At 48.0% G+C, this 12338-nt stretch overlaps 35 pseudogenes; all 35 read right to left on the reverse strand.

Annotated features, from left to right (window-relative positions):
• Nucleotides 1–134: 134 nt before the first annotated feature.
• Nucleotides 135–308, reverse strand: LOC143794990 (U2 spliceosomal RNA; annotated as a pseudogene).
• A 175-nt stretch (nt 309–483) lies between these two features.
• LOC143801410 (U2 spliceosomal RNA) lies at nt 484–657 on the reverse strand (annotated as a pseudogene).
• A 198-nt stretch (nt 658–855) lies between these two features.
• Nucleotides 856–1007, reverse strand: LOC143796191 (U2 spliceosomal RNA; annotated as a pseudogene).
• A 176-nt stretch (nt 1008–1183) lies between these two features.
• Nucleotides 1184–1357, reverse strand: LOC143794991 (U2 spliceosomal RNA; annotated as a pseudogene).
• A 198-nt stretch (nt 1358–1555) lies between these two features.
• LOC143795769 (U2 spliceosomal RNA) lies at nt 1556–1707 on the reverse strand (annotated as a pseudogene).
• Nucleotides 1708–1883: 176 nt separating this feature from the next.
• Nucleotides 1884–2057, reverse strand: LOC143794267 (U2 spliceosomal RNA; annotated as a pseudogene).
• A 176-nt stretch (nt 2058–2233) lies between these two features.
• On the reverse strand, nt 2234–2407 carry LOC143794252 (U2 spliceosomal RNA; annotated as a pseudogene).
• Nucleotides 2408–2583: 176 nt separating this feature from the next.
• Nucleotides 2584–2757, reverse strand: LOC143797063 (U2 spliceosomal RNA; annotated as a pseudogene).
• Nucleotides 2758–2933: 176 nt separating this feature from the next.
• Nucleotides 2934–3107, reverse strand: LOC143796687 (U2 spliceosomal RNA; annotated as a pseudogene).
• Nucleotides 3108–3283: 176 nt separating this feature from the next.
• Nucleotides 3284–3457, reverse strand: LOC143795852 (U2 spliceosomal RNA; annotated as a pseudogene).
• A 176-nt stretch (nt 3458–3633) lies between these two features.
• Nucleotides 3634–3807, reverse strand: LOC143796265 (U2 spliceosomal RNA; annotated as a pseudogene).
• Nucleotides 3808–4005: 198 nt separating this feature from the next.
• On the reverse strand, nt 4006–4157 carry LOC143796602 (U2 spliceosomal RNA; annotated as a pseudogene).
• Nucleotides 4158–4335: 178 nt separating this feature from the next.
• LOC143794887 (U2 spliceosomal RNA) lies at nt 4336–4507 on the reverse strand (annotated as a pseudogene).
• A 176-nt stretch (nt 4508–4683) lies between these two features.
• On the reverse strand, nt 4684–4857 carry LOC143796510 (U2 spliceosomal RNA; annotated as a pseudogene).
• Nucleotides 4858–5055: 198 nt separating this feature from the next.
• Nucleotides 5056–5207, reverse strand: LOC143794777 (U2 spliceosomal RNA; annotated as a pseudogene).
• Nucleotides 5208–5383: 176 nt separating this feature from the next.
• On the reverse strand, nt 5384–5557 carry LOC143795623 (U2 spliceosomal RNA; annotated as a pseudogene).
• A 176-nt stretch (nt 5558–5733) lies between these two features.
• On the reverse strand, nt 5734–5907 carry LOC143794253 (U2 spliceosomal RNA; annotated as a pseudogene).
• Nucleotides 5908–6083: 176 nt separating this feature from the next.
• LOC143797065 (U2 spliceosomal RNA) lies at nt 6084–6257 on the reverse strand (annotated as a pseudogene).
• A 176-nt stretch (nt 6258–6433) lies between these two features.
• On the reverse strand, nt 6434–6607 carry LOC143796688 (U2 spliceosomal RNA; annotated as a pseudogene).
• Nucleotides 6608–6783: 176 nt separating this feature from the next.
• LOC143795853 (U2 spliceosomal RNA) lies at nt 6784–6957 on the reverse strand (annotated as a pseudogene).
• Nucleotides 6958–7133: 176 nt separating this feature from the next.
• Nucleotides 7134–7307, reverse strand: LOC143795992 (U2 spliceosomal RNA; annotated as a pseudogene).
• Nucleotides 7308–7483: 176 nt separating this feature from the next.
• On the reverse strand, nt 7484–7657 carry LOC143795854 (U2 spliceosomal RNA; annotated as a pseudogene).
• A 138-nt stretch (nt 7658–7795) lies between these two features.
• On the reverse strand, nt 7796–8007 carry LOC143794615 (U2 spliceosomal RNA; annotated as a pseudogene).
• A 197-nt stretch (nt 8008–8204) lies between these two features.
• LOC143794286 (U2 spliceosomal RNA) lies at nt 8205–8356 on the reverse strand (annotated as a pseudogene).
• A 176-nt stretch (nt 8357–8532) lies between these two features.
• On the reverse strand, nt 8533–8706 carry LOC143794224 (U2 spliceosomal RNA; annotated as a pseudogene).
• A 176-nt stretch (nt 8707–8882) lies between these two features.
• LOC143797066 (U2 spliceosomal RNA) lies at nt 8883–9056 on the reverse strand (annotated as a pseudogene).
• Nucleotides 9057–9232: 176 nt separating this feature from the next.
• On the reverse strand, nt 9233–9406 carry LOC143796689 (U2 spliceosomal RNA; annotated as a pseudogene).
• A 176-nt stretch (nt 9407–9582) lies between these two features.
• On the reverse strand, nt 9583–9756 carry LOC143795855 (U2 spliceosomal RNA; annotated as a pseudogene).
• Nucleotides 9757–9932: 176 nt separating this feature from the next.
• Nucleotides 9933–10106, reverse strand: LOC143795993 (U2 spliceosomal RNA; annotated as a pseudogene).
• Nucleotides 10107–10282: 176 nt separating this feature from the next.
• Nucleotides 10283–10456, reverse strand: LOC143795856 (U2 spliceosomal RNA; annotated as a pseudogene).
• Nucleotides 10457–10594: 138 nt separating this feature from the next.
• LOC143794616 (U2 spliceosomal RNA) lies at nt 10595–10806 on the reverse strand (annotated as a pseudogene).
• A 197-nt stretch (nt 10807–11003) lies between these two features.
• Nucleotides 11004–11155, reverse strand: LOC143801613 (U2 spliceosomal RNA; annotated as a pseudogene).
• A 175-nt stretch (nt 11156–11330) lies between these two features.
• LOC143795561 (U2 spliceosomal RNA) lies at nt 11331–11505 on the reverse strand (annotated as a pseudogene).
• Nucleotides 11506–11681: 176 nt separating this feature from the next.
• LOC143794993 (U2 spliceosomal RNA) lies at nt 11682–11855 on the reverse strand (annotated as a pseudogene).
• A 176-nt stretch (nt 11856–12031) lies between these two features.
• LOC143797378 (U2 spliceosomal RNA) lies at nt 12032–12202 on the reverse strand (annotated as a pseudogene).
• Nucleotides 12203–12338: the final 136 nt, after the last annotated feature.

Raw genomic sequence — 12338 nt, forward strand, 5'->3', positions numbered from 1 at the left:
ACCGACACCAACTGTGGAGACGTAGCAAAAGATTGCCGCAGGGAAGACATTTCCAGAAACTCTGGATGCTCTGTCGATGACAGTTCTGCGGTGTGCATGTGTTCAAGCTGTGCGCAACGCGTTTTGAATCTGCATAACCACACCCTCCATCCCCGTGAAGGTTCCGTGTGACAAAGCAAGCTCCATTTCCAGCTCCCTGTTCCAAAAATCCATTTAATATATGGTCCCCAAATAGGGGACGTATCAGATATTAAACTAATAAGAACAGACACTACGCTTGATCTTGAGCCATTTGGCCGAGAAGAGATGATCAGAAATGGTTTGCCACTTGGGCCGCACCAAGGCCTACAACCGACATCCACTGTGAGACGTAGCAAAAGATTGCCGCAGGGAAGACATTTCCAGAAACTCTGGATGCTCTATCGATGACAGTTCTGCGGTGTGCATGTGTTCAAGCTGTGCGCAACGCGTTTTGAATCTGCATAACCACACCCTCCATCCCTGTGAAGGTTCCGTGCGACAAAGCAAGCTCCATTTCCAGCTCCCTGTTCCAAAAATCCATTTAATATATGGTCCCCAAATAGGGGACGTATCAGATATTAAACTAATAAGAACAGACACTACACTTGATCTTGAGCCATTTGGCCGAGAAGAGATGATCAGAAATGGTTTGCCACTTGGGCCGCACCAAGGCCTACAACCGACACCCACTGTGGAGACGTAGCAAAAGATTGCCGCAGGGAAGACATTTCCAGAAACTCTGGATGCTCTGTCGATGACAGTTCTGCGGTGTGCATGTGTTCAAGCTGTGCGCAACGCGTTTTGAATCTGCATAACCACACCCTTCATCCCCGTGAAGGTTCCATGTGACAAAGCAAGCTCCATTTCCAGCTCCCTGTTCCAAAAATCCATTTAATGTATGGTCCCCAAATAGGGGACGTATCAGATATTAAACTAATAAGAACAGACACTACGCTTGATCTTGAGCCATTTGGCCGAGAAGAGATGATCAGAAATGGTTTGCCACTTGGGCCGCACCAAGGCCTACAACCGACACCCACTGTGGAGACGTAGCAAAAGGTTGCCGCTGGGAAGACATTTCCAGAAACTCTGGATGCTCTGTCGATGACAGTTCTGCGGTGTGCATGTGTTCAAGCTGTGCGCAACGCATTTTGAATCTGCATAACCACACCCTCCATCCCCGTGAAGGTTCCGTGTGACAAAGCAAGCTCCATTTCCAGCTCCCTGTTCCAAAAATCCATTTAATATATGGTCCCCAAATAGGGGACGTATCAGATATTAAACTAATAAGAACAGACACTACGCTTGATCTTGAGCCATTTGGCCGAGAAGAGATGATCAGAAATGGTTTGCCACTTGGGCCGCACCAAGGCCTACAACCGACACCAACTGTGGAGACGTAGCAAAAGATTGCCGCAGGGAAGACATTTCCAGAAACTCTGGATGCTCTGTCGATGACAGTTCTGCGGTGTGCATGTGTTCAAGCTGTGCGCAACGCGTTTTGAATCTGCATAACCACACCCTCCATCCCCGTAAAGGTTCCGTGTGACAAAGCAAGCTCCATTTCCAGCTCCCTGTTCCAAAAATCCATTTAATATATGGTCCCCAAATAGGGGACGTATCAGATATTAAACTAATAAGAACAGACACTACGCTTGATCTTGAGCCATTTGGCAGAGAAGAGATGATCAGAAATGGTTTGCCACTTGGGCCGCACCAAGGCCTACAACCGACACCCACTGTGGAGACGTAGCAAAAGATTGCCGCAGGGAAGACATTTCCAGAAACTCTGGATGCTCTGTCGATGACAGTTCTGCGGTGTGCATGTGTTCAAGCTCTGAGCAACGCGTTTTGAATCTGCATAACCACACCCTCCACCCCCGTGAAGGTTCCGTGCGACAAAGCAAGCTCCATTTCCAGCTCCCTGTTCCAAAAATCCATTTAATATATGGTCCCCAAATAGGGGACGTATCAGATATTAAACTAATAAGAACAGACACTACGCTTGATCTTGAGCCATTTGGCCGAGAAGAGATGATCAGAAATGGTTTGCCAAATGGGCCGCACCAAGGCCTACAACCGACACCCACTGTGGAGACGTAGCAAAAGATTGCCGCAGGGAAGACATTTCCAGAAACTCTGGATGATCTGTCGATGACAGTTCTGCGGTGTGCATGTGTTCAAGCTGTGCGAAACGCATTTTGAATCTGCATAACCACACCCTCCACCCCCGTGAAGGTTCCGTGCGACAAAGCAAGCTCCATTTCCAGCTCCCTGTTCCAAAAATCCATTTAATATATGGTCCCCAAATAGGGGACGTATCAGATATTAAACTAATAAGAACAGACACTACGCTTGATCTTGAGCCATTTGGCCGAGAAGAGATGATCAGAAATGGTTTGCCACTTGGGCCGCACCAAGGCCTACAACCGACACCCACTGTGGAGACGTAGCAAAAGATTGCCGCAGGGAAGACATTTCCAGAAACTCTGGATGCTCTGTCGATGACAGTTCTGCGGTGTGCATGTGTTCAAGCTGTGCGCAACGCGTTTTGAATCTGCATAACCACACCCTCCATCCCCGTGAAGGTTCCGTGTGACAAAGCAAGCTCCATTTCCAGCTCCCTGTTCCAAAAATCCATTTAATATATGGTCCCCAAATAGGGGACGTATCAGATATTAAACTAATAAGAACAGACACTACGCTTGATCTTGATCCATTTGGCCGAGAAGAGATGATCAGAAATGGTTTGCCACTTGGGCCGCACCAAGGCCTACAACCGACACCCACTGTTAAGACGTAGCAAAAGATTGCCGCAGGGAAGACATTTCCAGAAACTCTGGATGCTCTGTTGATGACAGTTCTGCGGTGTGCATGTGTTCAAGCTGTGCGCAACGCGTTTTGAATCTGCATAACCACACCCTCCATCCCCGTGAAGGTTCCGTGTGACAAAGCAAGCTCCATTTCCAGCTCCCTGTTCCAAAAATCCATTTAATATATGGTCCCCAAATAGGGGACGTAACAGATATTAAACTAATAAGAACAGACACTACGCTTGATCTTGAGCCATTTGGCCGAGAAGAGATGATCAGAAATGGTTTGCCACTTGGGCCGCACCAAGGCCTACAACCGACACCCACTGTGGAGACGTAGCAAAAGATTGCCGCAGGGAAGACATTTCCAGAAACTCTGGATGCTCTGTCGATGACAGTTCTGCGGTGTGCATGTGTTCAAGCTGTGCGCAACGCGTTTTGAATCTGCATAACCACACCCTCCATCCCCGTGAAGGTTCCGTGTGACAAAGCAAGCTCCATTTCCAGCTCCCTGTTCCAAAAATCCATTTAATATATGGTCCCCAAATAGGGGACGTATCAGATATTAAACTAATAAGAACAGACACTACGCTTGATCTTGAGCCATTTGGCAGAGAAGAGATGATCAGAAATGGTTTGCCACTTGGGCCGCACCAAGGCCTACAACCGACACCCACTGTGGAGACGTAGCAAAAGATTGCCGCAGGGAAGACATTTCCAGAAACTCTGGATGCTCTGTCGATGACAGTTCTGCGGTGTGCATGTGTTCAAGCTCTGAGCAACGCGTTTTGAATCTGCATAACCACACCCTCCATCCCCGTGAAGGTTCCGTGCGACAAAGCAAGCTCCATTTCCAGCTCCCTGTTCCAAAAATCCATTTAATATATGGTCCCCAAATAGGGGACGTATCAGATATTAAACTAATAAGGACAGACACTACACTTGATCTTGAGCCATTTGGCCGAGAAAAGTTGATCAGAAATGGTTTGCCACTTGGGCCGCACCAAGGCCTACAACCGACACCCACTGTGGAGACGTAGCAAAAGATTGCCGCAGGGAAGACATTTCCAGAAACTCTGGATGCTCTGTCGATGACAGTTCTGCGGTGTGCATGTGTTCAAGCTGTGCGCAACGCGTTTTGAATCTGCATAACCACACCCTCCATCCCCGTGAAGGTTCCGTGTGACAGATCAAGCTCCATTTCCAGCTCCCTGTTCCAAAAATCCATTTAATATATGGTCCCCAAATAGGGGACGTATCAGATATTAAACTAATAAGAACAGACACTACGCTTGATCTTGAGCCATTTGGCCGAGAAGAGATGATCAGAAATGGTTTGCCACTTGGGCCGCACCAAGGCCTACAACCGACATCCACTGTGGAGATGTAGCAAAAGATCGCCGCAGGGAAGACATTTCCAGAAACTCTGGATGCTCTATCGATGACAGTTCTGCGGTGTGCATGTGTTCAAGCTGTGCGCAACGCGTTTTGAATCTGCATAACCACACCCTCCATCCCCGTGAAGGTTGCGTGCGACAAAGCAAGCTCCATTTCCAGCTCCCTGTTCCAAAAATCCATTTAATATATGGTCCCCAAATAGGGGACGTATCAGGTATTAAACTAATAAGAACAGACACTACGCTTGATCTTGAGCCATTTGGCCGAGAAGAGATGATCAGAAATGGTTTGCCACTTGGGCCGCACCAAGGCCTACAACCGACACCAACTGTGGAGACGTAGCAAAAGATTGCCGCAGGGAAGACATTTCCAGAAACTCTGGATGCTCTGTCGACGACAGTTCTGCGGTGTGCATGTGTTCAAGCTGTGCGCAACGCATTTTGAATCTGCCTAACCACACCCTCCATCCCCGTGAAGGTTCCGTGTGACAAAGCAAGCTCCATTTCCAGCTCCCTGTTCCAAAAATCCATTTAATATATGGTCCCCAAATAGGGGACGCATCAGATATTAAACTAATAAGAACAGACACTACGCTTGATCTTGAGCCATTTGGCCGAGAAGAGATGATCAGAAATGGTTTGCCACTTGGGCCGCACCAAGGCCTACAACCGACATCCACTGTGGAGACGTAGCAAAAGATCGCCGCAGGGAAGACATTTCCAGAAACTCTGGATGCTCTATCGATGACAGTTCTGCGGTGTGCATGTGTTCAAGCTGTGCGCAACGCGTTTTGAATCTGCATAACCACACCCTGCATCCCCGTGAAGGTTCCGTGCGACAAAGCAAGCTCCATTTCCAGCTCCCTGTTCCAAAAATCCATTTAATATATGGTCCCCAAATAGGGGACGTATCAGATGTTAAACTAATAAGAACAGACACTACACTTGATCTTGAGCCATTTGGCCGAGAAGAGTTGATCAGAAATGGTTTGCCACTTGGGCCGCACCAAGGCCTACAACCGACACCCACTGTGGAGACGTAGCAAAAGATTGCCGCAGGGAAGACATTTCCAGAAACTCTGGATGCTCTGTTGATGACAGTTCTGCGGTGTGCATGTGTTCAAGCTGTGCGCAACGCGTTTTGAATCTGCATAACCACACCCTCCATCCCCGTGAAGGTTCCGTGTGACAAAGCAAGCTCCATTTCCAGCTCCCTGTTCCAAAAATCCATTTAATATATGGTCCCCAAATAGGGGACGTATCAGATATTAAACTAATAAGAACAGACACTACGCTTGATCTTGAGCCATTTGGCCAAGAAGAGATGATCAGAAATGGTTTGCCACTTGGGCCGCACCAAGGCCTACAACCGACTCCCACTGTGGAGACGTAGCAAAAGATTGCCGCAGGGAAGACTTTTCCAGAAACTCTGGATGATCTGTAGATGACAGTTCTGCGGTGTGCATGTGTTCAAGCTGTGCGAAACGCATTTTGAATCTGCATAACCACACCCTCCACCCCCGTGAAGGTTCCGTGCGACAAAGCAAGCTCCATTTCCAGCTCCCTGTTCCAAAAATCCATTTAATATATGGTCCCCAAATAGGGGACGTATCAGATATTAAACTAATAAGAACAGACACTACGCTTGATCTTGAGCCATTTGGCCGAGAAGAGATGATCAGAAATGGTTTGCCACTTGGGCCGCACCAAGGCCTACAACCGACACCCACTGTGGAGACGTAGCAAAAGATTGCCGCAGGGAAGACATTTCCAGAAACTCTGGATGCTCTGTCGATGACAGTTCTGCGGTGTGCATGTGTTCAAGCTGTGCGCAACGCGTTTTGAATCTGCATAACCACACCCTCCATCCCCGTGAAGGTTCCGTGTGACAAAGCAAGCTCCATTTCCAGCTCCCTGTTCCAAAAATCCATTTAATATATGGTCCCCAAATAGGGGACGTATCAGATATTAAACTAATAAGAACAGACACTACGCTTGATCTTGATCCATTTGGCCGAGAAGAGATGATCAGAAATGGTTTGCCACTTGGGCCGCACCAACGCCTACAACCGACACCCACTGTTAAGACGTAGCAAAAGATTGCCGCAGGGAAGACATTTCCAGAAACTCTGGATGCTCTGTTGATGACAGTTCTGCGGTGTGCATGTGTTCAAGCTGTGCGCAACGCGTTTTGAATCTGCATAACCACACCCTCCATCCCCGTGAAGGTTCCGTGTGACAAAGCAAGCTCCATTTCCAGCTCCCTGTTCCAAAAATCCATTTAATATATGGTCCCCAAATAGGGGACGTAACAGATATTAAACTAATAAGAACAGACACTACGCTTGATCTTGAGCCATTTGGCCGAGAAGAGATGATCAGAAATGGTTTGCCACTTGGGCCGCACCAAGGCCTACAACCGACACCCACTGTGGAGACGTAGCAAAAGATTGCCGCAGGGAAGACATTTCCAGAAACTCTGGATGCTCTGTCGATGACAGTTCTGCGGTGTGCATGTGTTCAAGCTGTGCGCAACGCGTTTTGAATCTGCATAACCACACCCTCCATCCCCGTGAAGGTTCCGTGTGACAAAGCAAGCTCCATTTCCAGCTCCCTGTTCCAAAAATCCATTTAATATATGGTCCCCAAATAGGGGACGTATCAGATATTAAACTAATAAGAACAGACACTACGCTTGATCTTGAGCCATTTGGCAGAGAAGAGATGATCAGAAATGGTTTGCCACTTGGGCCGCACCAAGGCCTACAACCGACACCCACTGTGGAGACGTAGCAAAAGATTGCCGCAGGGAAGACATTTCCAGAAACTCTGGATGCTCTGTCGATGACAGTTCTGCGGTGTGCATGTGTTCAAGCTCTGAGCAACGCGTTTTGAATCTGCATAACCACACCCTCCATCTCCGTGAAGGTTCCGTGCGACAAAGCAAGCTCCATTTCCAGCTCCCTGTTCCAAAAATCCATTTAATATATGGTCCCCAAATAGGGGACGTATCAGATATTAAACTAATAAGGACAGACACTACACTTGATCTTGAGCCATTTGGCCGAGAAGAGTTGATCAGAAATGGTTTGCCACTTGGGCCGCACCAAGGCCTACAACCGACACCCACTGTGGAGACGTAGCAAAAGATTGCCGCAGGGAAGACATTTCCAGAAACTCTGGATGCTCTGTCGATGACAGTTCTGCGGTGTGCATGTGTTCAAGCTGTGCGCAATGCGTTTTGAATCTGCATAACCACACCCTCCATCCCCGTGAAGGTTCCGTGTGACAAAGCAAGCTCCATTTCCAGCTCCCTGTTCCAAAAATCCATTTAATATATGGTCCCCAAATAGGGGACGTATCAGATATTAAACTAATAAGAACAGACACTACGCTTGATCTTGAGCCATTTGGCAGAGAAGAGATGATCAGAAATGGTTTGCCACTTGGGCCGCACCAAGGCCTACAACCGACACCCACTGTGGAGACATAGCAAAAGATTGCCGCAGGGAAGACATTTCCAGAAACTCTGGATGATCTGTCGATGACAGTTCTGCGGTGTGCATGTGTTCAAGCTGTGTGAAACGCGTTTTGAATCTGCATAACCACACCCTCCACCCCCGTGATGGTTCCGTGCGACAAAGCAAGCTCCATTTCCAGCTCCCTGTTCCAAAAATCCATTTAATATATGGTCCCCAAATAGGGGACGTATCAGATATTAAACTAATAAGAACAGACACTACGCTTGATCTTGAGCCATTTGGCCGAGAAGAGATGATCAGAAATGGTTTGCCACTTGGGCCGCACCAAGGCCTACAACCGACATCCACTGTGAGACGTAGCAAAAGATTGCCGCAGGGAAGACATTTCCAGAAACTCTGGATGCTCTATCGATGACAGTTCTGCGGTGTGCATGTGTTCAAGCTGTGCGCAACGCGTTTTGAATCTGCATAACCACACCCTCCATCCCCGTGAAGGTTCCGTGCGACAAAGCAAGCTCCATTTCCAGCTGCCTGTTCCAAAAATCCATTTCATATATGGTCCCCAAATAGGGGACGTATCAGATATTAAACTAATAAGAACAGACACTACACTTGATCTTGAGCCATTTGGCCGAGAAGAGATGATCAGAAATGGTTTGCCACTTGGGCCGCACCAAGGCCTACAGCCGACACCCACTGTGGAGACGTAGCAAAAGATTGCCGCAGGGAAGACATTTCCAGAAACTCTGGATGATCTGTCGATGACAGTTCTGCGGTGTGCATGTGTTCAAGCTGTGCGCAACGCGTTTTGAATCTGCATAACCACACCCTCCACCCCCGTGAAGGTTCCGTGCGACAAAGCAAGCTCCATTTCCAGCTCCCTGTTCCAAAAATCCATTTAATATATGGTCCCCAAATAGGGGACGTATCAGATATTAAACTAATAAGAACAGACACTACGCTTGATCTTGAGCCATTTGGCCGAGAAGAGATGATCAGAAATGGTTTGCCACTTGGGCCGCACCAAGGCCTACAACCGACACCCACTGTGGAGACGTAGCAAAAGATTGCCGCAGGGAAGACATTTCCAGAAACTCTGGATGCTCTGTCGATGACAGTTCTGCGGTGTGCATGTGTTCAAGCTGTGCGCAACGCGTTTTGAATCTGCATAACCACACCCTCCATCCCCGTGAAGGTTCCGTGTGACAAAGCAAGCTCCATTTCCAGCTCCCTGTTCCAAAAATCCATTTAATATATGGTCCCCAAATAGGGGACGTATCAGATATTAAACTAATAAGAACAGACACTACGCTTGATCTTGATCCATTTGGCCGAGAAGAGATGATCAGAAATGGTTTGCCACTTGGGCCGCACCAACGCCTACAACCGACACCCACTGTTAAGACGTAGCAAAAGATTGCCGCAGGGAAGACATTTCCAGAAACTCTGGATGCTCTGTTGATGACAGTTCTGCGGTGTGCATGTGTTCAAGCTGTGCGCAACGCGTTTTGAATCTGCATAACCACACCCTCCATCCCCGTGAAGGTTCCGTGTGACAAAGCAAGCTCCATTTCCAGCTCCCTGTTCCAAAAATCCATTTAATATATGGTCCCCAAATAGGGGACGTAACAGATATTAAACTAATAAGAACAGACACTACGCTTGATCTTGAGCCATTTGGCCGAGAAGAGATGATCAGAAATGGTTTGCCACTTGGGCCGCACCAAGGCCTACAACCGACACCCACTGTGGAGACGTAGCAAAAGATTGCCGCAGGGAAGACATTTCCAGAAACTCTGGATGCTCTGTCGATGACAGTTCTGCGGTGTGCATGTGTTCAAGCTGTGCGCAACGCGTTTTGAATCTGCATAACCACACCCTCCATCCCCGTGAAGGTTCCGTGTGACAAAGCAAGCTCCATTTCCAGCTCCCTGTTCCAAAAATCCATTTAATATATGGTCCCCAAATAGGGGACGTATCAGATATTAAACTAATAAGAACAGACACTACGCTTGATCTTGAGCCATTTGGCAGAGAAGAGATGATCAGAAATGGTTTGCCACTTGGGCCGCACCAAGGCCTACAACCGACACCCACTGTGGAGACGTAGCAAAAGATTGCCGCAGGGAAGACATTTCCAGAAACTCTGGATGCTCTGTCGATGACAGTTCTGCGGTGTGCATGTGTTCAAGCTCTGAGCAACGCGTTTTGAATCTGCATAACCACACCCTCCATCTCCGTGAAGGTTCCGTGCGACAAAGCAAGCTCCATTTCCAGCTCCCTGTTCCAAAAATCCATTTAATATATGGTCCCCAAATAGGGGACGTATCAGATATTAAACTAATAAGGACAGACACTACACTTGATCTTGAGCCATTTGGCCGAGAAGAGTTGATCAGAAATGGTTTGCCACTTGGGCCGCACCAAGGCCTACAACCGACACCCACTGTGGAGACGTAGCAAAAGATTGCCGCAGGGAAGACATTTCCAGAAACTCTGGATGCTCTGTCGATGACAGTTCTGCGGTGTGCATGTGTTCAAGCTGTGCGCAATGCGTTTTGAATCTGCATAACCACACCCTCCATCCCCGTGAAGGTTCCGTGTGACAAAGCAAGCTCCATTTCCAGCTCCCTGTTCCAAAAATCCATTTAATATATGGTCCCCAAATAGGGGACGTATCAGATATTAAACTAATAAGAACAGACACTACGCTTGATCTTGAGCCATTTGGCAGAGAAGAGATGATCAGAAATGGTTTGCCACTTGGGCCGCACCAAGGCCTACAACCGACACCCACTGTGGAGACATAGCAAAAGATTGCCGCAGGGAAGACATTTCCAGAAACTCTGGATGATCTGTCGATGACAGTTCTGCGGTGTGCATGTGTTCAAGCTGTGTGAAACGCGTTTTGAATCTGCATAACCACACCCTCCACCCCCGTGATGGTTCCGTGCGACAAAGCAAGCTCCATTTCCAGCTCCCTGTTCCAAAAATCCATTTAATATATGGTCCCCAAATAGGGGACGTATCAGATATTAAACTAATAAGAACAGACACTACGCTTGATCTTGAGCCATTTGGCCGAGAAGAGATGATCAGAAATGGTTTGCCACTTGGGCCGCACCAAGGCCTACAACCGACATCCACTGTGAGACGTAGCAAAAGATTGCCGCAGGGAAGACATTTCCAGAAACTCTGGATGCTCTATCGATGACAGTTCTGCGGTGTGCATGTGTTCAAGCTGTGCGCAACGCGTTTTGAATCTGCATAACCACACCCTCCATCCCCGTGAAGGTTCCGTGCGACAAAGCAAGCTCCATTTCCAGCTGCCTGTTCCAAAAATCCATTTAATATATGGTCCCCAAATAGGGGACGTATCAGATATTAAACTAATAAGAACAGACACTACACTTGATCTTGAGCCATTTGGCCGAGAAGAGATGATCAGAAATGGTTTGCCACTTGGGCCGCACCAAGGCCTACAGCCGACACCCACTGTGGAGACGTAGCAAAAGATTGCCGCAGGGAAGACATTTCCAGAAACTCTGGATGATCTGTCGATGACAGTTCTGCGGTGTGCATGTGTTCAAGCTGTGCGCAACGCGTTTTGAATCTGCATAACCACACCCTCCACCCCCGTGATGGTTCCGTGCGACAAAGCAAGCTCCATTTCCAGCTCCCTGTTCCAAAAATCCATTTAATATATGGTCCCCAAATAGGGGACGTATCAGATATTAAACTAATAAGAACAGACACTACGCTTGATCTTGAGCCATTTGGCCGAGAAGAGATGATCAGAAATGATTTGCCACTTGGGCCGCACCAAGGCCTACAACCGACACCCACTGTGGAGACGTAGCAAAAGATTGCCGCAGGGAAGACATTTCCAGAAACTCTGGATGCTCTGTCGATGACAGTTCTGCGGTGTGCATGTGTTCAAGCTGTGCGCAACGCGTTTTGAATCTGCATAACCACACCCTCCATCCCCGTGAAGGTTCCGTGTGACAAAGCAAGCTCCATTTCCAGCTCCCTGTTCCAAAAATCCATTTAATATATGGTCCCCAAATAGGGGACGTATCAGATATTAAACTAATAAGAACAGACACTACGCTTGATCTTGAGCCATTTGGCCGAGAAGAGATGATCAGAAATGGTTTGCCACTTGGGCCGCACCAAGGCCTACAACCGACACCCACTGTGGAGACGTAGCAAAAGATTGCCGCAGGGAAGACATTTCCAGAAACTCTGGATGCTCTGTCGATGACAGTTCTGCGGTGTGCATGTGTTCAAGCTGTGCGCAACGCGTTTTGAATCTGCATAACCACACCCTCCATCCCCGTGAAGGTTCCGTGTGACAAAGCAAGCTCCATTTCCAGCTCCCTGTTCCAAAAATCCATGTAATATATGGTCCCCAAATAGGGGACGTATCAGATATTAAACTAATAACAGACACTACGCTTGATCTTGATCCATTTGGCCGAGAAGAGATGATCAGAAATGGTTTGCCACTTGGGCCGCACCAAGGCCTACAACCGACACCCACTGTTAAGACGTAGCAAAAGATTGCCGCAGGGAAGACATTTCCAGAAACTCTGGATGCTCTGTCGATGACAGTTCTGCGGTGT

Source organism: Ranitomeya variabilis, chromosome 1 (genome assembly GCF_051348905.1).
Source record: "Ranitomeya variabilis isolate aRanVar5 chromosome 1, aRanVar5.hap1, whole genome shotgun sequence".
Classification (NCBI taxonomy): Eukaryota; Metazoa; Chordata; class Amphibia; order Anura; family Dendrobatidae; genus Ranitomeya; species Ranitomeya variabilis.